Source organism: Nicotiana sylvestris, chromosome 1 (genome assembly GCF_000393655.2).
Source record: "Nicotiana sylvestris chromosome 1, ASM39365v2, whole genome shotgun sequence".
Taxonomy (NCBI): Eukaryota; Viridiplantae; Streptophyta; class Magnoliopsida; order Solanales; family Solanaceae; genus Nicotiana; species Nicotiana sylvestris.
In genome coordinates, this window is record NC_091057.1 from 61,230,700 (window position 1) to 61,255,849 (window position 25,150).

The window sequence follows — 25,150 nt, forward strand, 5'->3', positions numbered from 1 at the left end:
GGGTGGCTGCCTTTAGTCCACAGGAGACCCGAGATAGATCTGCTGGCGTTCGCAGACCCTGGAGTCCCCTTCCTTATGCTCTAGATTACACGTCTCTTTTCATTTCGAGAACAACTGTATTTCTTTTAAACCAATATTTGTAGAAATCCTTAGATGTCTGTAAAATTGTGACACCAGATCATCGGGGTAATCGTGTTTTAGAACTTTGAGCTGTTATGAAACTTCCGCACTTTATATCTGCTTAGTTTTAGTTATTATTTATTACTATTTGGGTTAATGATAAAATGCGTTAGAAATGTATCTGTTGGCTTGCCTAGCTTTCAAGAGTAGGCGCCATCACGATCCCGATGATGGGAAATCCGGGTCGTAACAAATGCGTTTGGACTTGTACGTATTTTTCTCAGTGCTTATATAAAAGGTTAAGTGTACATGAATTGGTTCGCTTGGCGTGTGATGTTAGTTGGGTGCCAGTCACGTCTAGGGGTAGTTTGGAACGTGAAAGGGCAACCCTTCAAAATGGCCTTATAGGGGGGAATATGAGGAGTAATCCGAAACAACAGTAGGGATTGGTTGTTCGGATTCATGGGGAAAATAAATTATACCAATACTCTTCACTCTGAACTAACAGCTCTAGTGCAGTGACAAAAAATGGCAGTATCGAACAACTTTACGCCCTTGGAGGTTAACATAGACTCCGTAGAGGTAATACACAATATCAATAAACACAATCTATTTTATGAGACTATTGCATGTGAATGCATGTCACTCCTAACAACACTGGGGCATCCACCAGTAAACCATTGCTACAGGAAAACCAATAGGGTGGCGGATAAGCTGGCCAAGGAAGCAAGCATGATGAATGAAGCAAGAACAAACTTTTTGATAGTTCCTCCGGTGTTTGGCAATGAAACAATATGAGCAGACATCCTAGGTACTATTTTGGAAAGAAACACGAGGAGTTGTAATATTTATAATATAGCAATAGATTACTATCTTTTTGTGGAGGCTAAGACCTCCCCTATATATATATAAGTATCTTGTTAATAAAAAAAAAATTATGTTGTTGTGATCATGAATGGTTATATATATAAAAGTATCTTGTTAATCAAAAAAAATCTACGTTGTTGTGATCATGAATGGTTATATATATAAAAGTATCTTATTAATAAAAGAAAAATCTACTTTGTTGTGATCATGAATGGTTTGTCAACATGTTTATGGATGCCGTAGGTTTATCTTCTCTCTACTTCTCCTTTTTTGGATTTTAAATTTATACCAACTTAAACCAATCTCACATTAATCGTTGTTTTCCTTCGAACAAGTGGGTGGAATTCTTTCCTACGATTGTTTCAAAGGCAAGAACATTTTGAAGTAATATCCGCTAATCAAATATACAATATATATATATATATATATATATATATATATTATATGAATATACGAAAAATATATATTTTTTTCACTAGTGAAATTATTATTGGATTGTTGTTGGAATATATATATTTTTTCAACTATTATTTTTGGAAGTGGCTATACTTTGTAGTTTTCCCTTCGAGGAGTTATGTGTTACTAATTTTCACAAATTTGAAGAAAAAAAACTGTGACCAGGTCTGCCTTAATTATGTGTGAATAAGTAATTGTGACAAGTCGACCGATACATAATGAAAACACCAATAGATTGGAGTCGTTTGTTGATAGGTGGACTCATCCTTGTTTAAACTCTCCAATTACGTCGTTGTAAATTAAGACGTTTTTTAGTTTACTGCTAGCTATTTGATTTAAAAGGAAAAGAAGGAAGCTGTTCAAAAACCACGTGAATCAAGACATTGTTGAATTATTGATAAAACGTATGTATATATATCATGAAATTGAGAGATCTAACACATTTTCAGTCTTGTCAGCAAGCCTTTCATGTGAATGAATTGGAGCAGAATTTGTTTTTGCAAGCAATGGAGATTGATGTGGGATGCCTCAAATGATACTACTGTTATTTATTATTTACCTACTTATTTATTAGAGAAAACTATTTTTTGGAGACTCTGATTTGTGTATAAATTAATTATTTTTAGCTGCTTGATTCCGCCCCGTTTTCGTTCCTAGTTTTTATTCGCTTCATTTGAAAGGTTAATAAATAATTATTTTCTAACTTTTAAAAAATTAAGGGATTGATTAGAATTTACTAGATCTTTAGACAAATTGTATAAATATAAATTACATAGATAATATAATGATATAGTAGTACTTTATATCAGTATTTTAAAAGACGGGGGCGTAACATGAGGCGTTTCACTTAAGATCGAGCGAGGCGGAAGTCCTGAAACACAGGGTGTAAGCCCCATGGATTTTACTTATAAATTATTAAAAATATCATAAAATATTCAAAATGTGTAAAATATAATAGAAATTATTTTAAAAAAATTACATCCAGTATTATAGGAATAATTATTATAAATAAACATTCTAACACAAGTTTAGACAATACAAAATTGCAAATGTATAAAGTTAACCAATGTCGATGTTCATCCTCATCTACGTCAACTTCCATATTTGTAATGGGTTGCCAATATTTTTTGTTCTTATCTTTTAATAAAATTTTATATATCAATATCTTGCGTTATGATTTTGTAAGGAGATAACCTGGCCAAGTTTAGAATAATACCAATTAAAAAACTAAAAGTAAAAAGTAAAAATCTCTTTTGGGAATATTAATGAAAAAACTGTTAAAGCCAATTAAGAAAAAAGAACTTATTCATTGACTTATACGCAAGCAATATTAGGAGAAGCAAACAGTGTTTAATAGAATTCTCCAAAGAAGAGAAAAGGTATTGTTCAAGAATTATCCACTATCGTCTTCGCTACTCTCCCCTGCCATTTTAACCAAAATTTGACTGTAATGGCTTTGAGAATTAATTTTCAATTCTAAATTGTGCTCCAAACCTAGATCCAAGTTGCTGAAATCGAGACAGAAGAAGCAATGGTGTACCTATTTTCCCCTTATTTATCTGCGATCTGCTGTCCATACAGAAAGCAAGTTATATTATTTGTTAAACAGCAACAACAGGCAGCCTCCAAGTTTTGATTTGTATGTTTATGGTGAAGAAATAGATCCCTGTTGCGGTATTCTTCTTCTTCTTCTTCTTTAGATTTATCATCAGAATTGCTTGCGTCTCTCTCTCTCTAAAGGCGCAAGGCGCGGCTGGGCGAACGCCTAATCATTTGAGACGTAGGCCTGCCCTTTCCATTTCCGCCCCGAGGCGATTTTTGACCGCCCCGCCCTGATGCGCGCCCTAAGACTCGCCCCAATATCGCCTGCTTTATATTTTTGGGGCCTTAAATATTTGGGGGCCTAAGGCAAGAGCCCTAGAGCCGCCCTTGCAAAGAACTTGGTGAGGAAATGATGCAAAATAGAGCTTCTTCTGGAGCTTGTCCAGAAGACGTGAAGAAAATCTCTTCTTCTGAGAGAGAATCTGTTTTGGATACTGAACCTGAAAGTGGAATTTCAAATAACAAGAGGACTGTATTCAGTGGAGGGGAAGAGGGCATTGAATATCTTTCAGTTGCAAATTCAAGGAGATCCATCATAGATATGGATAATGAAGATGCTAAATGTAAGCGCACTAGAGCGAGGTACTCACTCGATGAAGCGCACAGGAAGTTACTTGCAGCTGTTTTACTGGTTGAAGATGGAAATTCTGGAAATGTACAAGAGAATGAAAATGTTGATGATGAAGATGAAGACAACGATGCAGATTTTGAGCTTGAAATTGAGGAGGCATTGGAGAGTGACATTGATGAACACGTGAAGGCTGATGTTGAAGAGGAGTACGAGGCTGTTACTCGAAGACCTAAGACTAGGCAAACTAGGCGCCAAAGAGCTTCTCTTGAGAACAAGAAGAAGGTTTTAGGGCTGTCAAATAGGCCACTACGCCCTTTGTTACCATATCTGCCCATTTCTCCTTACTCTGGACATGGTGCAAAAAGCATGACGATGCCAAGATGTTCTCTAGCTTCACTCAGTCTGTCGCCTGCGAATGATGGCTTTATGAATGGATTTGCAGCCCATCAGATAGGACAATTACATTGTTTGATACATGAGCATGTTCAACTTCTTATTCAGGTTTTTGCGGTTTGTGTTCTTGAGCCGGCCATACGGCACATTGCTTCTGATGTTCGGCAATTGATATCACAAATGCTTCATAAACGTGATGAAGTATTAGCTAGTAGGAGTGTAGCATATCCCAGTTTTTGCTTCTTCTTCCCATATGTTCATCCCTCAGTGTCTGATGAACCTTCGAAGACTTCGCCTGCCCAAATCACCAACAAAATATCTTCAGCACATGTTTTGCAGGGAGATTGCTCATCTGGACTTAACATAGGCTCCTGGGTACCTTATATTAGTGGTCCAATACTATCTGTTCTTGATGTGGCTCTGATCAAATTAGTCAAGGACTTCATGGATGATGTTTCTCATGGTATATCATGTTAGAACACTAAATTTCACTTAGTTTTCTTATGGTTGCTCAGTTTATGATACTTTATTTACTTCATCACGGGTGATATATATTGACAGCTATGCAAGATTACCGACATCGGCAAGTAGGAGGTATGGATGATATCTGCTCCGAGAAGGAACCCTTGTTTCCTGTGCAAAACATTCATTTTACTGCTGAACCTGATGGTCAGGCTTCCTTGTATTCAAACGGTGTGCCTCCTCCTTCATCAAGTTTTCGAACATCAAAGAAGACTATAGCTGCTGTATTAGTAGAAAAAGCTAAAAAACAGGCAGTTGCTCCTGTTCCAAAGGAGATTGCTAAGTTAGCCCAGCTCTTCTTTCCTTTGTTTAATCCTGTATCCCCATAAGCCACCCCCTGCAGCGGTAACAAACCGGGTGCTTTTTACTGATGCAGAGGATGAGTGAGTTTTATGTCTTCTTTTACCTTTCTTGCAGTAGCAGTATCAGGTTTCTTATGAAATGAGTCGCTTTACTGATTAGGTCATGATTGTAAAATTGAGGCAACATTGACCTTGCTTCGGGGCATTTGATGCCTTCTCGCTTTTATTAGTTGGTATTCTCATATTCTCCACAGTCCTATGGTGATAGGTTGTGAACTAAAACCTTGCTATAGGAAGAACAGAGAAAGTAGTGAATTTAGTTAGGGTTTAGAGTTGCAAAGTTGGAATTCACATATGGATTCTGAAATTTCCCCTAAATAAACGATCTTTTAATACAATTTATTTCTCAGCATGATACAAAATTGGGTGTTATCATAAAGCGAAAAGAATTTATTTACGTCTATTGTACGAAAACAATTGAATGAAGCTAATTACCTATATCTATGAGAGCCTAAGCAGTTTTAGTCATTGTGATTTGGTTAAATACCATGTATCATTCATCCTCCACTTCCTTAGGCAATTTCATCAATTCCCTACTAGGTTCTTAAGGTTTTAATATCATGGATGATTTTCATTTTTACCCATATTCACTTTTACCATTACTAATAAGTTTTGTAATATTACCTTGGCATCTGGTGCAGATTATTAGCATTGGGTTTGATGGAGTATAATACAGACTGGAGGGGAATTCAGCAGCGCTATCTTCCTTGCAAATCTAAGCTTCAGGTGATTCTTATGTGCACTTCCAGTTGCAGCAACAGTGTTGTCAGTCATTTATCCTCTCGATTTCATCGTCTTCTTAATGTTTAGTTGTGCTTAACGTGAAGAAGTGCTTGACCCTTTTTGCAGATTTTCGTCAGGCAGAAGAATCGCTCATCATCTAAAGCACCTGATAATCCAATAAAGGTTTGTTACTGGTGTGCATAAAACATTTATAAACAATCATACTATTAACACTCTGGCCCCATTTGAACTGCCTCTTCCGAAAAGTGCCTGCAAAACCACTTTAGCAATCTATTCATTCTATCAGTTGGAACATGCTGAATGTTTAAGCCATCTCCTACCACTCCTTCAACAGTTCAAAGATTTTTTTAACTCGAAAATGACTTTCTCGATTCACCTAATAAAAGTACAACCCACAATCGCAATTCATCCATGAATCATGACCTTTTTTGCAGTATTTTCCAAAATATCTGGTCCTTAATTTGTTTGGGGTGTGATGGGTGATGCTGAGCATAGTGAAGGAGGCGTTGCATAGTTGGTCTCACATGAGGGGGAAGAGAAGTCCAAAGGCTTGGAGGTTGCTCCCGTAGCAATCATGTGGGTTATTTGGAAAGAGAGAAATAAGAGGCTTTTGAAGGGGCGGAACTTGAGTTTGTAAAATTGCAAAGCTGCCTTTTGTTTCTAATTTCTTTTTGGTGCACTCATGAGGTCCCTATTTGTATAGAGGATTGGGCCTATGTTGTTGAGAACCATATATTTGTGTAGGTTCTTTCTTTTTGGCATACGACTTGTATACGGGGTTTCCCCCAATTATTAATAAAATTATTTACCTTATCAAAAAATATATATGTTGCTAGAGACGCCATTTTTTTGTTTTGAATGTCACAATGTGTTTTATGATTGTTGTGGTCATTGATTGTGGTAAATAATGTGGTAATGAACCTTGTAGGCGGTTCGGAGGATAAAAAACTCTCCCTTGACAGCAGAAGAGGTTGCACGTATTGAAGAGGTAAGTTTACACTGCAACTTAAATTTCCATAGCACCACCATCTCCATTTGTCGCTGCTTCACTATTTACATAGTCATGATCACGCAGGGTCTGAAGGTGTTCAAGCTTGACTGGATGTCAGTGTGGAAGTTTATTGTTCCTCATAGAGATCCTTCCTTGTTACCCCGGCAGTGGCGCATTGCTATTGGAACTCAGAAATCATATAAATCCGATGCTAGTAAGAAGGCAAAACACCGGTTATATGAAGAGAGAAGAAAATCAAAAGCTGCTGCTTTGGAAACTTGGTATGTTTCTTCCGAAAAGGAGGTAAGGCTGTGTCTTTCAATCAAACTATTATTCCGCATCCATTTTCCATGTTAGAAAGGTGTACTTTGTCAAAGAAGTACCTAACTCGCCCATGCAGTATGTTCTTTCTCTTATTACCATATATTTAAATGTCATCTTGCCAATTGCTAGTTAGTACCACAAAATTGGAGCATGGAACTGGTAAAATAGGGAAGTAGGTTTGTTTTGCAATGTAGAGGGTGTTTGGATTGGCTTTTAAGCTGGCCAAATAAACTTTTAAGCTCTTTTTAGCTTTTTTCAGTGTTTGGCAAAGTTAAAAAGTACTTAAAATAAGTTAAAAACTGCTTAAAACAAGCCAAAAGCAATAAGCTGGGCAACCCCAACTTACTGCTTTTTGACTTAAAAGCTATTTCTGCTGAAAAGTCACTTTTTTTAAGCCAATCCAAACGGGCTCATAGTCATGATGCCAAATCTGCTAAGAATCTTAGTTATGTTTAGAAATTATAAGTTGGATTGATATTTATTACCTGAATCTTGGTTAATTACTGTTTGCTGAAGTATAGATCCTTCCTTGTTACTGTTTACTGTTTAAGCCTGATCATATAATGTGATTAATTGCACCAAATCTTTGTTTTACAATCCCTAGTTGAGCCTAATCTCAACTTCCCCTGAAAGGGATTTAGTTTACCATTTGTAAATCTGGATTTTCTCTTTAGTAAGCTACGATTATCAAGTAGATTAGGCTTGCTTGCAGTTACTATAGATTAGGCCAGTTGCTGCAGCTGGCTTAGACTGGCTTAGACTTGCATTGGATGTGATTATTGGTTGCTCGGCTGGATTATAGCCTGTTTGGCCAAGCTTCTTTTGAGGCAAAAGCACTTTTTTTTGTCAAAAGTGCTTTTTTTTTTCTTCTAAAATTAAGGTGTTTGGCCAGGCTTTTGAAAGGAAAAAAAGTGCTTTTGGGAGAAGCAGAAGCAGTTTTGGAGAAGCAAAAAAAGGTAGCTTCTCTCCAAAAGTACTTTTTTGAAAAACACTTATGAGAAAAATACACTTAGAAGCAGTTTTTTAAAGCTTGGCCAAACACTAATTGCTGCTCAGAAGTGCTTTTCAAATTAATTAGCCAAACACAAACTGCTTTTTACCAAAAGTACTTTTGAGAAAAGCACTTCTCAAAATAAGTTGATTTTTGCAGCTTGGCCAAACGGGCTATTAGTCATGTTGAAATTCATCATTCTTGTGGCTATGGGCTGGGAACCGGAAGAATTAGATTGGACTAAGAGTGATCTAACTTATCTAATACTATGTATAAATAATCAAATATGTTATTACTAAGATATTGTTTAATGCTTGTTTGACTAAAGCTAGGATTGTATTGTATCCTATTTGAAAATCTTTTTGCAAAAGAGATTACACAAGAGAAAAGCAAATTTCTATAAGAAAGGATGAAGGTATCCTCTAATTGAATGTCTTTACGTTGAACTGGCGGAGGAGGAGAGAGCATGATGGATTTGGGGTGTGGGCATGGAGCTGAGGATGCAATTGTGTGAACAGTGGCTGACAGGAGGAGAAAGAAAAATAATAAGTGGGTTTCGCCGGTGGTTGGATAAGGTGGAAGAAAACTAAATTACGATTCTCAGAAAAATTGAAGAGAAAGTTATCAAAGTCTTCTATTGTATTATGGTTCAATTACAGTTTCCCCAATAGAGCCACTTACATGTGGCCCAACTATGTTCTATTAGTGCTAATTGGTTGGATAAAACATGTTCTCAATCAAATGTTAAAGTTGAACGTAGTCAAATAGAGATGGAAAAAAGGATATATAATAAATAGAGTTTGTACATAATGGATTCTATATAGGTAGGGGTAATCAGTAATAAATGGGAAGGATTTCATGCTTCTATCTAGAAGCCGTTTTGCGTTATATTTTAATATGACGTAACCATTTATCTCCTAATCGTTATGCATTCATCATCTATGCATTTTCGGCAGCACCAGGCTGAGTGTGCAAGGTTGATCATGTTCTACATAGACTTTAAACTATATCATGGCGATTGAATCTCCTAAAAATGGACAAGGTAGGCTTGTAATCACATGAAGGGAAGTCTCAAAAGACATAATCTCTTGAGACCAATGTGAATTAGCTAAGAACAGACACAATGGATGGAAAAGATCCATTTTCGGCATCAACTTTTGTGATTAAAGCTCAGTTGTTAGTTTTACACTTGCATTAGATCCGATGTTTGCCAGGAATAGGATTCTTTTTAGCTTAATTGGAAACTTGCATGTCAATGTAGGGATGATGGTGAAATTTCGAAAACCTCTTGTTGTAAAGACCATTAGTTTACACTTCAAAAAAAAATATTTTCCAGTTTTGGAATGAAATGGGTTAGAATACATTGGAGTGGATACGGAGGATTCATATAGCCCAGTACTAGTTTTTGCTTGAGGCGCATCTGGTTGTTGATTGATTTATAGATCGCTTAAACATTATGCCTCCTCTAAGTTGAACCTGTAGAAGTGTGTGACCATCTCATTTAAAGCTTGTTAGGGAGGTCACACTTTTATTTACTTAATTATATTATGTCTTTAACATGCCTCCTCACATGCTGGCTAAGTGAAAATTCCTTCCTTTCATAGCCCAAGTGGAAATTCGTTTTGATAAAGGGTAGCTGTGAGATTCGAGTCTGATAATATTAAAGTGTGTGACCATCTCATCTAAAAGTTTAAGATATTAGAGAGAGTACACTTTATTTATAGAAAACATAAAGAGAGAGCACATTTTTATTGACTTAATTATATTATGCCATCAACATGATCTGGTCTGTTAGTGATTTTGTTGTACTTCACAAAATATTCTAGCTAAGCTGATAATGCATGTACCTTGCAAGGCTACACATATAGCTGCTTTATATGTTGGTGTTGAAGAGTTGTCTATCATGTTGTAGACTTTTTTGTTTGTTAAGTCCACGTTCAACATATTGGAATGCAAACAAGAGCAAAGAGTGGACCTAAGTCTTGCTGACTAGATATCATTCATATCCATTTACCTGGTTATGCATATGGACCATGTCACAACAACTCCCCCCTTAAGGTTAGAGATTCTTTAAATTTTAAATTTTTATTTTTGATGACGGTTGTGTTCAGGCCGATTGGCGCACACCTTGATTATTGCATTGAGTACCTCCATTCTCCCACCAATTATCGGATACTCTGTCCACCAGATTTAGGCATTGGAAAAAATTCACTTAGCATTTTTTTGTCTTTGTTGAGATTTGGATCCTGGTTTCGCATATTCGTCATTCCAACTTCATTGACCACTAGGCCACATTCTTAAATGCAAGGTTAGAGCCTCTTCATATATGAGGGAAAAGGAGAAGTCGGGATGTAGGGGCCTTTGCTATTTTGGCATGAAGCGAAGGAGGTTGGGCCTACGAAAAGGTACTCCACTCCTTGATTTTGGTGGAACAGTTAATTTGGGAGTAGAAAAGAGGTGTTCAGATATCTAATCATCAAAGTTGGAGGGAAGACCGGGAAGTATAAGTCCTGCAAACACTTGAAAAGTTGGCAGGCCCAAAAAAATGGCAATTATTTTCCTCTATCCAATTACCTTCATTCTATTGTCAAACCAAAAAAAGGAGATGAAATTCTACTGTTTTACCTTTTTCCGGTTCAAAGCCCTAGGAATCCTTATCTTTTCGAGTTGGCTAATGAGCTCTTTCATATCTGCTCGTTTAAGGTGGAAATATATGGGAGGTCAAAGGGAGGAATTCATAAGATACACATTTTAAGGTCAGTTACAGTAGAAAAACAAGAATCTGGCCAGAAATTTAGTAATTTAACACATCACTTAAGACTGGAATATCCACATCTTTTTAGTTTTATAGGTTGTCCTGAGTCAACGATTGCTCAAAACATGAACAGTAGAGTATAGGACACTAAATTTTGAAGAAATTGCCAGGATCAGGGTTCGGATTTATGCCGGGACAGTTAAGGTGAGACGATTGGTGGAGCAGTATAGGGAGAGAAAACATGACTTGCACATGGTGTTCAAGTCAACGATTGCTCAAAACATGAACAGTAGAGTATAGGACATTAAGTTTTGAAGAAATTCCTAGGATCAGGGTTCGGATTTATGCCGGGACAGTCAACTACAGAAGCCATTCACATGGTGTTCATTGACCTTGAGAAGGCTTATGACAAAGTTCCGAGGGAGGTGCTATGGAGATGTTTGGAGGTTAGCGGAGTCCCGGTAGCGGATATTAGGGTGATTAAGGACATGTACGAAGGTGCTAAGACTAGTGTGTGGACTGCGGGAGGAGACTCAGAACATTTTTCTGTGGAGATGGGGTTGCATCAGGGATCGGCCCTTAGTCCGTTTTTGTTTGCCCTAGCGTTGGATGTGCTGACACGACACATACAAGGGAGGGTGCCATGGTGTATGTTATTTGCTGATGACATAGTACCGATTGACGAGACGCGACGGGGTGTTAACGCTAGGTTGGAAGTTTGGAGACAGACGCTAGAGTTCAAAGGTTTCAAGTTGAGTAGGTCGAAATCTGAATACTTAAAGTGCAAGTTCAGTGATGAGAGGCATGAAGAAGAAGTGGAAGTGGAGATTGATACTCAAGTCATTCCCAAGAAAGATAGTTTCAAATATCTTGGGTCTATAATCCAAGGCAACAGGGAGATTGACGAGGATGTTACTCATTGCATTGGAGCGGGGTGGATGAGATAGAGGCTAGCTTCGGGGGTTTATGCGATAAGAATGTGCCGTCTAGACTTAAGGGCAAATTCTACAGGGGTGGTGGTTAGACCGACCATGTTGTATGGAGCTGAGTGTTGGCCCGTCAAGAAGCCTCATGTCCAAAAGATGAAAGTAGTTGAAATGAGGATGTTGAGATGGATGTGTGGACATACCACGAAAGACAAGATTAGGAATGAAGTTATTAGGGACAAGGTGGGACTGACATCTGTGGAAGACAAGTTGCGGGAATCGAGGTTGCGATGGTTTGGGCATGTGAAGAGGAGAGACATAGATGCCCGGTCAGGAGGTGTGAGAGGCTGACCATGGCGTGCTTGAGGAAGGGCAGGGGTAGGTCAAAGAAGTATTGGGGAGAGGTGATGAGGCAGGACATGACATTGCTTCACCTAACAGAGGACATGACTAGCGATAGGAAGGTGTGGAGGTCGAGAATTAAGGTGGTGGGTTGACACGTAGTTGTGAGTTTCTCCTAGGTTTACCAATAGTACTAGTATCATTCTTGTATTCTTTTATTCTTAGTTCTTTATTACTTGTTATGTCACTCGCTTCCATTACTTATTGTATTACTGCTGTTATTGCTTGTTGCTTTATTTTTACCGTTCCTTAAGCCGAGAGTCTATCGGAAACTGTCTCTCTGCCTTTATAGGGTAGGGTTAAGGCTGCGTACATATTACCCTCCCCAGACCCACGTATGAAATTAAGTTGAGTTTGTTGTTGTTATTGTTGTTGTTGTTGTTGTTGTTGCCAGGATCAGGAGGCACTCGCTATATAGTTTAGCTAGGCTAAATCTAGATTGAAGATAAAGGAACAGTTTCTAGGGGGAAATATTCTCTGTGGTCGAAATTTGGCAGTAAACATCTGTTCTCCGTGTAAGGTACTTATGACGCCCTATCCAGTTATGCAGACGGTAGAAGCCATTGGCGATGGAAACTGTTGCAAAACTAGAGGTCTTCCCGATGTTTCATGTTTTTGTTGGATAGTAGTTTATGAGGCATGTCTAACTTAGGACAATTTAAGCAGAAGAGGCTAATAAAAAAAGAAGCCGAAGAGGCTTTATACTATATGCGGCAACTGTTACATGTGTTAGGAGGAGACTCAAATATAAATCATTTCTTTTTATTTTGTGCTGTGGCTAATAATTGTTAGTGCAGTGTTTGGAACATGAGACTTCTTTTGATCTATGGGTTACCTGGTGGGAGCAGACCACAAACATTTGAATGAAAACATACATTAGTACAATTTGAAATTTTCTTGTTTACATCTGTTGGATATCTGACGTAATTTTATTTCTACAGATGACATAGATGTTTTATGTGAGATTTAGAGGATCTCTAGTTTAGAAAACTTCTAATTTTCTTAAAAGTCAAATTATTCATTAGTATTAAAATAAAATGTCCCGAATAAAGCGAAATGGATAATACAACCCCAACTAGCTTGTGATTGAGACATAGTTGATTCATTGAATGATGAATGGATTTTTGTTGGCTCCCTACACTTTTGAGAAGGGTCTTTAACTTTAATGTTCCTTTTCTACATTCATCCACTGGATGCAGTTGTATATAAACTATAATGCCCTTGCTCATGAAAAATATTGCAGGATAATGCTGCTGACTATGCTGTAACAGAAAATAGTGGTGCAGATAATTGTACAGAAAGAGATGAGGAGGCTTATGTTCATGAGGCCTTTTTGGCAGATTGGAGGCCTGCTGTATCCAGCATCCAAGTGAATCATTCTATGTCAGACCTGGCAGAGAAAATTGCTCCTGCTCAGCTATTGGGAGATGAGAGTTCTCCAGTTGCTGAAGAGATGAATAGCAGTCGTTCTGGAAATGGGCAATCGCACATCTCTAACGAGTTCCCTGTTTCTCTGAGGTACACATTGCATCTTACTCTTTTCATCTCCTTTGTTTTTGTATTTGTGTTCTCAAGATGGCAGACTTTCTGCATTATGATGACTCGCTATGCTTCTCATCTGACTTGAAGGGCCTCAAAAACCGAGTCCTTTTCGCGGCCATACCGAGCCCGTAAATTTAACAGTGGACAATTAGTCAAATTAGCTCCGGGCCTGCCTCCTGTTAATCTTCCACCATCTGTTCGAGTTATATCTCAGTCGGCTTTTAAAAGCTATCATGGTGGAACGTATCCAAGGACTTTTGGTGGGGATGCTTGTACGGGTGATACAGACAACACAGTCCCAACAATTGCAAGTGCTGCAAAGAATTATTATGTGAAAGATGGACTGTTTAGCATTAGTGCTGGGAGGAACACTATAAGTAATCAGAATCTACAGGAAAGCAGTGTGTCAAAGGATAATAAGAATGTTACTGAAGGAAAAGATGAGTCAGATCTACAGATGCATCCTTTGCTCTTCCGGGCCCCTGAAGATGGCCCTTTGCCATATTATCAGTCTAACTCTAGTTTTAGTACATCCAGTTTGTTCAGTTTCTTTTCGGGTTGTCAACCTCAACTAAATCTTAGCCTCTTTCATCATTCACGCCAATTAGCCCATACTGTTAACTTTCTTGACAAGTCTTCTAAGCTCAGGGATAAAACTTCAATATCATCTGGTTTTGACTTTCATCCACTTCTGCAAAGAACTGATGATGCAAATTGTGACTTGGAAGCTGCATCCTTTGCTGCACCAACTTTATATATCTTAGAGTCATCAAAAGGAAGGTGCACTCAAGTTCAGAATGTTGTCGATAGTAGTTCAAATGTTACTTGTTCTATGCCCTCTAGCCCTGTGGGAAAAAGCAATGAGGTTGACTTGGAGATGCACTTGAGTTTCACGTCCAGAAAGCAGAAAGCCATGGGAAGCAGAGGAGTGGCTGACCATTATATGGGAAGATCACCTACTAGTGCTTCAGATTCTGGAGATCAAAATCATCAAATCAATAGAACTCCAAATAGAACCACGCAACACCATGATTCAGGTGCTACCGCAATGATTTTATCCAGCGACCAAGAAAATGGAAATGACCTTGATTATATGGCAGACCAGTCCCTTGCAGAAATTGCGATGGAGCAGGGAGAGTTAAGTGACTCAGAGGAAGAAATAGGAGAAGGTGTAGAGTTTGAGTGCGAAGAGATGGAGGACTCAGAAGGAGAGGAGATATTTGAATCCGAGGAGATAATTAATGATAAAAATGAGGTATCTCTTAAAAATAACTCTCTTAAACTGCTTAGGGGATTTCTAGGACTCAGAAGGAGAGGAGACATTTGCACCTTTCTTCTCTTTATGGTACAAGCCCAGAATGGTGAAATCTCGCAATGCTGCTTGACAAAACATGTATTTAAGATGACTAAGCAGTTTTTGGCCAATGTATCCCTGAAGATAAATGTGAAGGTTGGAGGAAGAAATACTGTGCTGGTTGATGTGCTCTCTAGACGAATTTCCCTTGTCAGCGACCGCCCAACTATCATTTTTGGTGCAGATGTCACCCATCCCCACCCTGGGGAGGATTCTAGCCCGTCAATTGCTGCGGTAATTGCTGTAGACTTCATTCTTTTGGTTTCATTAATCCACTCCCTTCATCTATATATCTGAAGCAAAGAAGTGCTAACTTTTCATATCTTTCAGGTGGTTGCTTCTCAAGATTGGCCTGAGATTACAAAGTATGCTGGTTTGGTTTCTGCTCAAGCGCATAGGCAAGAGCTTATACAAGATCTGTACACCGCCTTTTTCTTTCCTCATTTTCAAAGAACATGTCTTGGTTTTCAAGGTTCAAGCTAATGGACTTAAATTTGCTTCTGACTGATGGTCTATCTCATTTATAATTCAGGGAATTGCTTATTTCCTTCCGTCGAGCAACTGCACAGAAGCCTCAGAGAATTATATTGTACAGGTATTGTTGAATAATGCTTCTATACCTGCATTATAGAAATTTCTGTTCCTTTTTTGTCTGAAGTGAATTATCCTTTTCCCCTTCAGAGATGGTGTTAGTGAAGGACAATTTTATCAAGTTCTTCTTTTTGAACTTGATGCAATCGCAAGGTAATTTCCCGTCTGCCTGTTATACCTTACTATGCCTGTTTATTATAAGCTCCGGATTTCTCTCTATTTTTTGGACCATGAAGATGGGTAGAAAACAAGTTTGCCCTTTTTATTTGTTAGAAGGTATGAATTGACTTGAACCCAATTCAGGCATGTGCATCTTTAGAACCCAACTATCAGCCCCCAGTTACCCCACGGGAGAGCATGTACTGCGTCAGGAGGTTTCCAAAGAAGAACCCTTTGATTCTTTGGCCAAAGCGGGTGCGGGCCATCTCCCCTAGCATGATCTCACCCACGTTTATGGGCCGCTCAGTTATCAGAAAGAATATCACACACACTCGAGCTCGAGTACATTCACTGTTATGCTCAACGGGCATCAATCTAGCCTGCATGAAGTTTTGCCATACCTTGGCCGTCTTGTTGAAGTCGAAACGGAGCATCTCAAGGTGGCCATCTCCCTTGGTCCGTGTCCACTTCGCATTAGAATCAACGCCACAAAGAGACGTATTGTCCGATAGCGTGGGCTTTTGACGACCTTTTGTAGCCTCCGTAGATTAGGGCTATCAACTCCCAAAAATTCAAACAAGGATCGCCTATCCAGTGGTATCTCCTTTCCTTGGACCCATGACTGGAACAAGGTGTTCCAATTGGCATACATCTCTTGCACCATGTTCAGATTTGCAGGGCCAGGGCATTCTATGAGCTTATCCATCTTCATCTCTACCAACCGGGCAAGCACATCCGGGAAGTTTTTTTCTAGAGCCTTCACATTAATCCCCATTTCGGAGACATATCTCCCATATGGCACAAAGTTAATATGCCATTTGATTGCATCTTCTCGATCTAGATCCAACCGATGCCGTGGGACCGATGGTGTCCTCGTCGACCCGCTAGCAACATGCTTTCCCTAAGATTGCCGGGAAGAACCTTCACCCTGCTTGCATTTTTTGGGAGGGGAGCAGTAGTGGAGGACTTTCTCACCCCTTTTCCATGGAAACGTTCGGATAATTCTCCGCTACTGCTCCCCCTCCCAAAGGAAAAGGGGTGGGAAAGTCCTCCACTACTGCTCCCCCTCCCAAAAAACGTAAGCAGGGTGAAGGTTCTTCCCGGCAAGCTTAGGGAAAGCAGGTTGCTAGCGGGTCGTGAGGACACCATCGCTCCCACGACCTCGGTTGGATCTAGTTCGAGAAGATGCAATCAAATGGCATAATAACTTTGTGCCATATGGGAGATATGTCTCCGAAATTAATGTGAAGGCTCTAGAAAAAAACTTCCCGGATGTGCTTGCCCGGTTGGTAGAGATGAAGATGAATAAGCTCATAGAATGCCCGGGCCCTGCAAATCTGAGCATAATGCGAGAGATGTATGCCAATTGGAATGCGGACCTGTTCCGGTCATGGGTCCAAGTGGGGGTGTTCATGGATCGGTTTTTTCCTAAAAAGAAACCAAACCAAGTAAGTCAGTTTTTCAAATATTAGAACCAAACCAATTAAGTCGGTTTTTCTCGATTCGGTTTATGTCGGTTTTTCGGTTATTTGTCGATTTTTTCTTAAATATAAGACATACACTACCAAACACATATTCCGGCGACCACATTTTCAATGTAACACTATCAAATCAATTACCCTTTGAGAAATTTATTATTTACCAAAATATATTGATGATAATTGAATCAAATAGTGATGAATAATTTAAGGACTCAATTAAAATATGTTATTTTTAACACGAAATGGATTCTTGCACTAAACAAAAGAAAACTACCAATCAAACTATAATGTAAAGGTAAAGAACTATATTAAAAGTGCAAATTATACATTTACCATAAATTTTTTGAAATTTTGTATAACAATATACATAAATATAAGTGTAATATAAATTTGAAATAACTACTCATATAGTCGGTTTGGTTCGGTTTTTTTCTGATTAAAACCAAAACCAAACCAAATTTGATCGGTTTTTAAAATTCAAAACCAAACCAAACCAAAAAGTAACGGTTTTTTTGGTCGGTTTGGTTTGGTTTTCGGTTTGGTTCGGTTTTTCGGATTTTTATGAACACCCCTAGGGCCAAGGAAAGGAGAAACCACTGGATAGGCGATCCTTGTTTGAATTTTTGGGAGTTGATAGCCCGAATCTGTGGAGGCTACAAAAGGTCGTCAAAAGCCCACGCTATCGGACAATACGTCGCTTTGTGGCGTTGATTCTAATGCGAAGTGGACACGGACCAAGGGAGATGTCCACCTTGAGATGCTCCGTTTCGACTTCAACAAGACGGCCAAGGTATGGCAAAACTTCGTGCAGGCTAGATTGATGCTCGTTGAGCATAACAGTGAATGCACTTGAGCTCGAGTGTGTGTGATATTCTTTCTGATGACTGGGCGACCCATAAACGTGGGTGAGATCATGCTAGGGGAGATGGCCCGCACCCGCTTTGGCCAAAGAATCAAAAGGTTCTTCTTTGAAAACCTCTTGACGCAGTACATGCTCTCCCATGGGCTACCGGAGTGCCCTGGCTATGATGAGGTAGTGGAGGCACCAAAGGTGTTGCTAGACATTACATCCTTGCTGGAATCCACATCAAAGCTAAGCCAGGCTGCGAGGAATGAGAGGGACGAAAACTTAAACAGGTCGGAGAAGGAGCGTATGCATATATGCAATGATCTCTCCAGTTCTTCCAAGAAGATGTTGGGAATTGCACTGGGCAGTCATATTCACCCATCTGAGGATGAGAACACTCGCAAAGGATTCGATGATGGGAATAAGATTGGTGATGAAGTCACGGGTCCCATGGCTTTGGTGCCCCTAGGAGCGGATGATGAGCCCGGAGCTGCGGCTGGTGGGCATTCTGAGGAGGAGGAATTCGACTAGCAGGGAGTTCTTTCTTTCCACCTTACTTTGTTTTAAATTTGTTATGCATCGGGGACTATGCATTATTTAAGTGTGGGGTGGGGGAAATACTTCCTGACTTGTAATTGTATAATTTTTTTATTTATTGTTAATTTTTTTAGCTTAGTTTAGAACTTACAGTCTAATTAGCTAGTAAAAAAAGAAAAAAAATCAGAAAAAGCTCGGACTTTTCCCTACGATGGATCTGTTGGACAATTTTCTTGAGGGATTAAAGTCCGATTAGAAATACCAAAAAGATTTTCTTTTGTTCTTGTTAGGATAGTTAGGTAGTATCCCTAGATTTTTCTTTGGACGCCGGTTCTTTTCCAAGGGTGTAAGCTCGAACCGGGTGTTTTTTTAGGAGTAGGATAGGGTGAAAACTGAGGTGCTCTGAGGTACCTGTTGACATGTTTGGTGTTGGCACATTAAGCTATGGCATGCACTCTGTCTTCCTGAATATTTGATTTGAATTGTAATGCCCAAGTAAATTAAGTAGCCTACTCTGTGACGCCTTTTTCTCAGTTGTTTGACTTGTATGCCACCTAGTGCATTATTGCTTAAAAATTCTCAACTCGCTATGCTTGCTTGACTTGAGAGTCGAATAGAACCGTCTCGATTGAGTCATGTGCAATGTGTGTGTAAGGTTCATGATATTCTGTGCTATCGTGTGTAGTCTAAAACTTGCCCCGTGTGTTAATCGAAGCGGAATCGTTAAGTTGTGCTAGTCTAGGAGATGACGTAGGCATTTCTTGCTTGATAATAGAGGTGCTTGGCACTCACAAATAAAATTTTTCCGTTGCTAGCCCCTTTGAACCTATAGACCTTTTCTTTGGCACCCACACTACAAGCCGTATCCCTATTTGTTCTTAATTTGAGATTGTTGAACCTTTACCTCCTAAGGCACTTAGTCGTTAAAAGAAGTAAGGTGAGAGATTGGGGAGTAGCTTTCGAGTGGAACCATGGAAGAGTTCTTAAGGTGCACTAAAGTTGTGAAAAAAAGGTCACGAGCCGATGAACCTTAATGTATAGAGTGTGTGAAGAAAAAAAAAAGAGAAAAAAAACAAAAAACAAAAGTGCAAGAAAGAAAAAAAGAACAGTTCAAATAATGTAGAAAAAAAATACACCTCCTAGTCTTTCTAATTCGTGCTAGTGGAGATATAGAAGTGTTTAATTGAAAATAGGGCTATGTTAGATATGGTTTATGACGAGTGAATTGGTTGAGAAGAATATGTGCTCGATTTGTGAGTGTAGTGTATTAAAGTGCTTAGGAGGGTTAGTCACTACTCCTAAATGTATCCGACCCCTCCCTTAGCCTACATTACAACCATAAAGTCCTAATTGATTCTAGATTTGGCTAGCTTAGATTAGTAGAGATGTACATTACGGGCAAGTTTATGGTACGACCACGGGATGCACATGAAATTCTTTGTGAGATTAACCGAATTTTATTCAATTGTTTAATCAGTGTTAAAAAAAGCGTGAAGCGAGGAAAAGCGACAACCCACATTTCACGAAAAGCGAGAAGCGAAACGCCCGCTTTTTTTAACTAAAGCGGAATTTTAAAAAAAATTAAAATAAATACGTCATAGACAATACATGTAATTGTAAGCAAATGTTCAATACTTCAAATAAAAAACTAAAGAGTAGCATTAATTAAAGCACAAAATGAGCATCCTATTCTTCTACAAGATTGTCAAATTCTTGTATTCCACTATCATTATTATATTGCTCGTCATCTTCTTCAACTTCATCAACTAGGGACAAAGTAGCTACCTGTTTTCCCTTCCTCTGTGAACTTGAAGTTGAGGTACTCCCCCTCAAACCATAAATCCTCTCCCCAATTCCACGCGCCTCCGCAACATCACCCCAAGTGAAATCAGAAGTATCCTCAAATACTTCTTCATCTGCTTGATCATTCGACTTTGTGCCCCTCAAACTTGTTCCATTCTACTTTGTGCTCCTCCACGATTTTGTTCACCTCTGCCACCTCATGTTTTAGATATGGCCCACTAACTTCATAATAAGTTGGAGGCTTCATTCCTGGGCCATATTGGCCTACGACATCAATAAAAGCAGCAAAAGTGTCAGTATAATTCATGATTCATGAACAAGAACTTTATAATCTTGATGATGATGATGAAACAGAAGAAGGTGACGATGCTTCGTCGCTTTCACCAACATCACAAAAGCGGGGAAGGATGTTTCCACCAATGTCTTCTAGTTGTGGATCTACTGGCAAGACCAAAGGTCCTATGGATTGTTACTTCCCGCAAAAATCTGGAGATAAGGGAGGAAAAAGTGGTAATCCTCAAGTTGATGCCAAAGCGATTTTGAGGGACCGTGCAGTTACCTTTTTTGCGCGGTGGATGTATGATGTAGGTCTTCCTTTTAATTGTGTTAATTATACTGACACTTTTGCTGCTTTTATTGATGTCGTAGGCCAATATGGCCCAGGAATGAAGCCTGTTGTTGTAGTGTTGAAGAAGAAACGAAGAACCCTAGTTTGTTGAAGAAATTGTTGGTTTTACCGTTTTAGTGAGGAAGAAATCGCTAGTTTAGAACTCTAGTTTGCTGCTGAAGAAGTCGAAGAAACTATTAGGTATGGAACAGAAGTCAGCGATTTGGTCTTTTAATTGAAAAAAAGACTTTAGGTTTTTTAATTCAAAAATCGACCGCTTCGATCCGCTTCACCGCTTCTCGCTTTTTAGAGAGAAGCGGGCGCTTTTCTTTACCTGAGCCGCTTTTAATTTGAGTAGCGCCCAACCTCCCGCTCCGCTTCGCTTCTCGCTTAAAGCGAGGAAGCGGGCGCTTTTCTGAACTCTGTGTCTAATGTCCTTAATTTATGTTCAATGGCATATTTGAACTTATGAGCTACTTCTATATTCACTCTTTTGCTTGTGGTGACTGCTATGTTGCTTGGACTCTCCAAAAGTGTTGCTGCACCCGTGTCGAATCCTCCAAAAATGCACTAAATTTGGAGGATCCGACACGCACCCAACAACATTTTTGAAGAGTCCGAGTAACATAGGTGGTGAGGGCACTTGGTCTCATGACAAATTGGTAATGTTGTAAACTTCTCTTGTTGGCGAGTGCGCAAGTTAACGGTGCTTAGTGGTAACAAGTCGACTCTTGAGGTAGGGTGGTTGTGGATAGGTTGTTTGAGTTGGGTTGAATCGCATTGTGTATACTTGGGCTTGTTTAAAACGGGAAGAATGTAAAATTCGTGTGTTCATGCTTGATCGCTAGTATCGACCATAGTCAAAAGGTTGAGTGTGATTGAATTAAATTTGAATTGCTCTTTCCTAGTGAGATGTACGTTTTGGGGTGTTGATATAGTTCTGTTGCTCGAGGACGAGCAAGAGTCTAAGTGTGGGGTATTGATATTTGGCTTAAAGTATGTATCATCTTTCTTTGACTCGTGCGTTGCCTTAGGAATCAACTCCCCCTCAGGTATAGGCTTATCCCTTCTATTCTTTGGCACTTCTTCTAATTCTCTCCCGTTTATGAGTGCGACTGCATTAACTTGAGAGTTCTTCTCTGTATCACTGGGAAGAGCGCCTGCATGCCTAGTATTTTGATTTGACGCTAACTGCCCCATTTGTCTCTCAAGATTTCTGAAATCGGTCATGAGTTGTTGATTGTCAAGCAACAACTTCTTCAACAAGTCATTCGTACTCTCTTCTACTTGCTGGGTGGCTTCTAAGGTTGATTAAAATTTCCTTGGGGCCTATAATGATTCTGAGTCGTCTGATATTTCCACCCCAGGAGAAGTTAGGATGATTCTTCCAATTTGTGTTCCCATATAGTGCATGCTGATTTATCGGACTTCTGCTTTGTTGCCCTACATAGTAGATAGATTCAGGATTCGTGGGGCACATGTCACTCGTGTGACCGTCACCACATAATTCGCAGTAAGTAGACATTTGTTGTACGTGTTGCATCTGTTGTGTTTGGTGCATTGTCATTCTATTCTTCTGATTTGCCAATTTTGCTATATCTGCTCTCATGACTAAGAAGTCATCAAGCTCAATTACACCGGCTGCTTTCTTTTTAAGTGCTCTTCGTTATTCCCCATCTCCTTGCCAATTATTATCATTAGCGGTGGAATTGTTTAGCAGGAGTTGGATTTCACTATACGGCCTTGCCATGCAATTTCCCCACAAGCTGAGTCAAGATTCATCTTTGATGTCTTGTCTAACCCATCAACGAAAGAATGACCCAACACCTATCAGTCTGACAGTGATGTGGGCAGTCTCTGAGTAGCTTCTTGTATCTTTCCCAAGCTTGACGAAGAGTCTCGCCATCCCTGTCTTCTTAGTGGGAAAAAACTTGATGAAGAATTTTCTTGCTAGATCATAGTGTGGATCGAGTTCGCAGGCTCCTTTTGCAACGATTCTTTAGCTCCCCTCAGCAGTGAAAAGGGAAATAGTGTCAGCATGACGTAGTCCTTGGAAACGTTCGGATAATTATAAGTGTCCGTAATTTCCAGGAAGTTCTGAATGTGCCGTTGCGGGTCTTCACGAGATAGACCCACATATTGCCCTATGGGCTGAATCAGCTGTACCATGTACTGTTTGAGTTCAAAGTGACTTGTGATATCATGCTTCACAAATAGCCTGAGTCATATTAGCAAGATTGGGCCTTGCGGTTTCTATCACCGGACGCTCTTCTTTACCTGCCATCTCTAGTGGCTGTGGTTGAACTACGATGTCCAACTCTCTTTCTATTCTAGTTCTAGCTTAGACTTTCCTCCTCACCCTGTGAAGTGTTCGTTCAATTTCAGGATCAAGAGGATCAAGAGGAAGGAGGTTGTTTGCCCTTCTACTCCTCCGCATTCAAGAGAAGAGCCTGCGTTAACATAAATAAGGCAAAGTTAAAATTAGAACTTGAACAATAAATAATAAAAGCTTAACTCAGACAGGTAGATAATTTCTAAGTCCCCGGCAACGGCGCCAAAAACTTGTTGCGACCAAACACATACGCAAGTATACGTGGTCGTCAAGTAATAAAGTAGTGAGTAGAGTATCGTTCCTACAGAGACTTATGATTAACTTTTGAGTGATTCAAACTCAAACAACTTATCTATTCAAGAGATTTTTTCCAAAATGTGTAGGTAATTAATCGACAATCAAAGAGACTATCGAGCCGTTAACTAAACTAGAGATCAACTAACACACGTAGGCAATTTCGGATAAAATTCAGTAGGAGAAGATATTCTAGGGTCATAGCTTAGCTAACAATCTTGTTGCGTTCTTGGCTTAAACTGACTAGTTGATTTATCTAGTATGTTGATTGACAGGGTTGATGTTACTCGTAAGAATCTATCAAATAGTGATTCTATACTAGCTTAGCTGCAAATTGATTCTAAAACCTTTTTATAATGTAATTGTGAAGGTACGGTTGTTCATTCAAAGATATGCCGCCCTACTGAATTTGATTTCTATCTCTGTAGCCATGCCGGCATACATGTAATAAGATTGGTATTCCATAAACATATAATAGTCAGAGTGGCAAACGGGCGGGTTGGGTCGGGTCGGATATGATTTGGGTCGAAAACGGATACTGAAAAACGGGTAAATTATCCGACCCGACCCATATTTAATACGGATAAAAAACAGGTTAACCGGCGGAGCCCATATTATCCATGACTTCTTGCATATGATAACTTTTGGGAGAATTCTTAGTCTCCCTAACTTGAGGAACTCCCAATTTGAGGCTTTACAAATGTAAAAGTTAAACCCATTGGTTATCCATTGGTTATCCATTTTCTAAATGGATAATATGGTTCTTATCCATATTTGACCCGTTTTTAAAATGTTCATTATCCAACCCATTTTTTAGTGGATAATATGGGTGGTTAACTGTTTAATTTTAACCATTTTGCCACTCCAAGTCGTGTACTAAGGATTCTGTTGTAAGTTACTGGAGTTTGTGATACTGCAGGGTGCTAGCCGCCCAGCTCATTATCATGTTCTGTGGGATGAGAACGATTTTACTGCTGACGCCCTGCAGTCTTTGACTAACAATCTCTGCTATACATATGTTTACTTTTGACTGCCGTAGTTGAAATTTTCCAGCATTCTAATTCTGGTGGCTTAATTGTTACTCATTATTTCAGATATGCTAGGTGTACTCGTTCTGTCTCCATTGCTATGTTCGCTGCACTTGTTAGTGGCTTTTCTTCAGCATCTATTTTTATTTCCCAGTGTCAACCCCCTCCCCCCTTATCCTTTTTTTGTTTGGAATTTCTCCACGTATAGCCTGTTCATCGTATCATGTTACTAACTTAAGTTAATTGATGCTGTTTGCAATTCCACCAGCCTATTATGCACATTTGGCAGCTTTCCGTGCTCGGTTTTACATGGAGCCAGAACCATCTCACAGTGGATCAGTCACAAGCGGAGCTGCTTCAAACAGAGGAGGTGTAGGAGCTATGTGAAGGAGCACGCGAGCACCAGGTGCTGGTGCTGCTGTAATGCCTATTTTATTTTTTTTATTTGGTCCTTGCTTGTAGTATGCTCCTGCGCTCCTGGCTTAGGTGCCTATTTGGAGACTGCAAGTTTTGCAGAAAATAGTCAATACAGTTACTATTATGATAAGA

The 25,150-nt window shown here is 39.3% G+C and overlaps 1 pseudogene; it reads left to right on the top strand.

The window, feature by feature from the left end:
• Positions 1-2,779: 2,779 nt before the first annotated feature.
• LOC104211284 (uncharacterized) lies at positions 2,780-25,150 on the top strand (annotated as a pseudogene).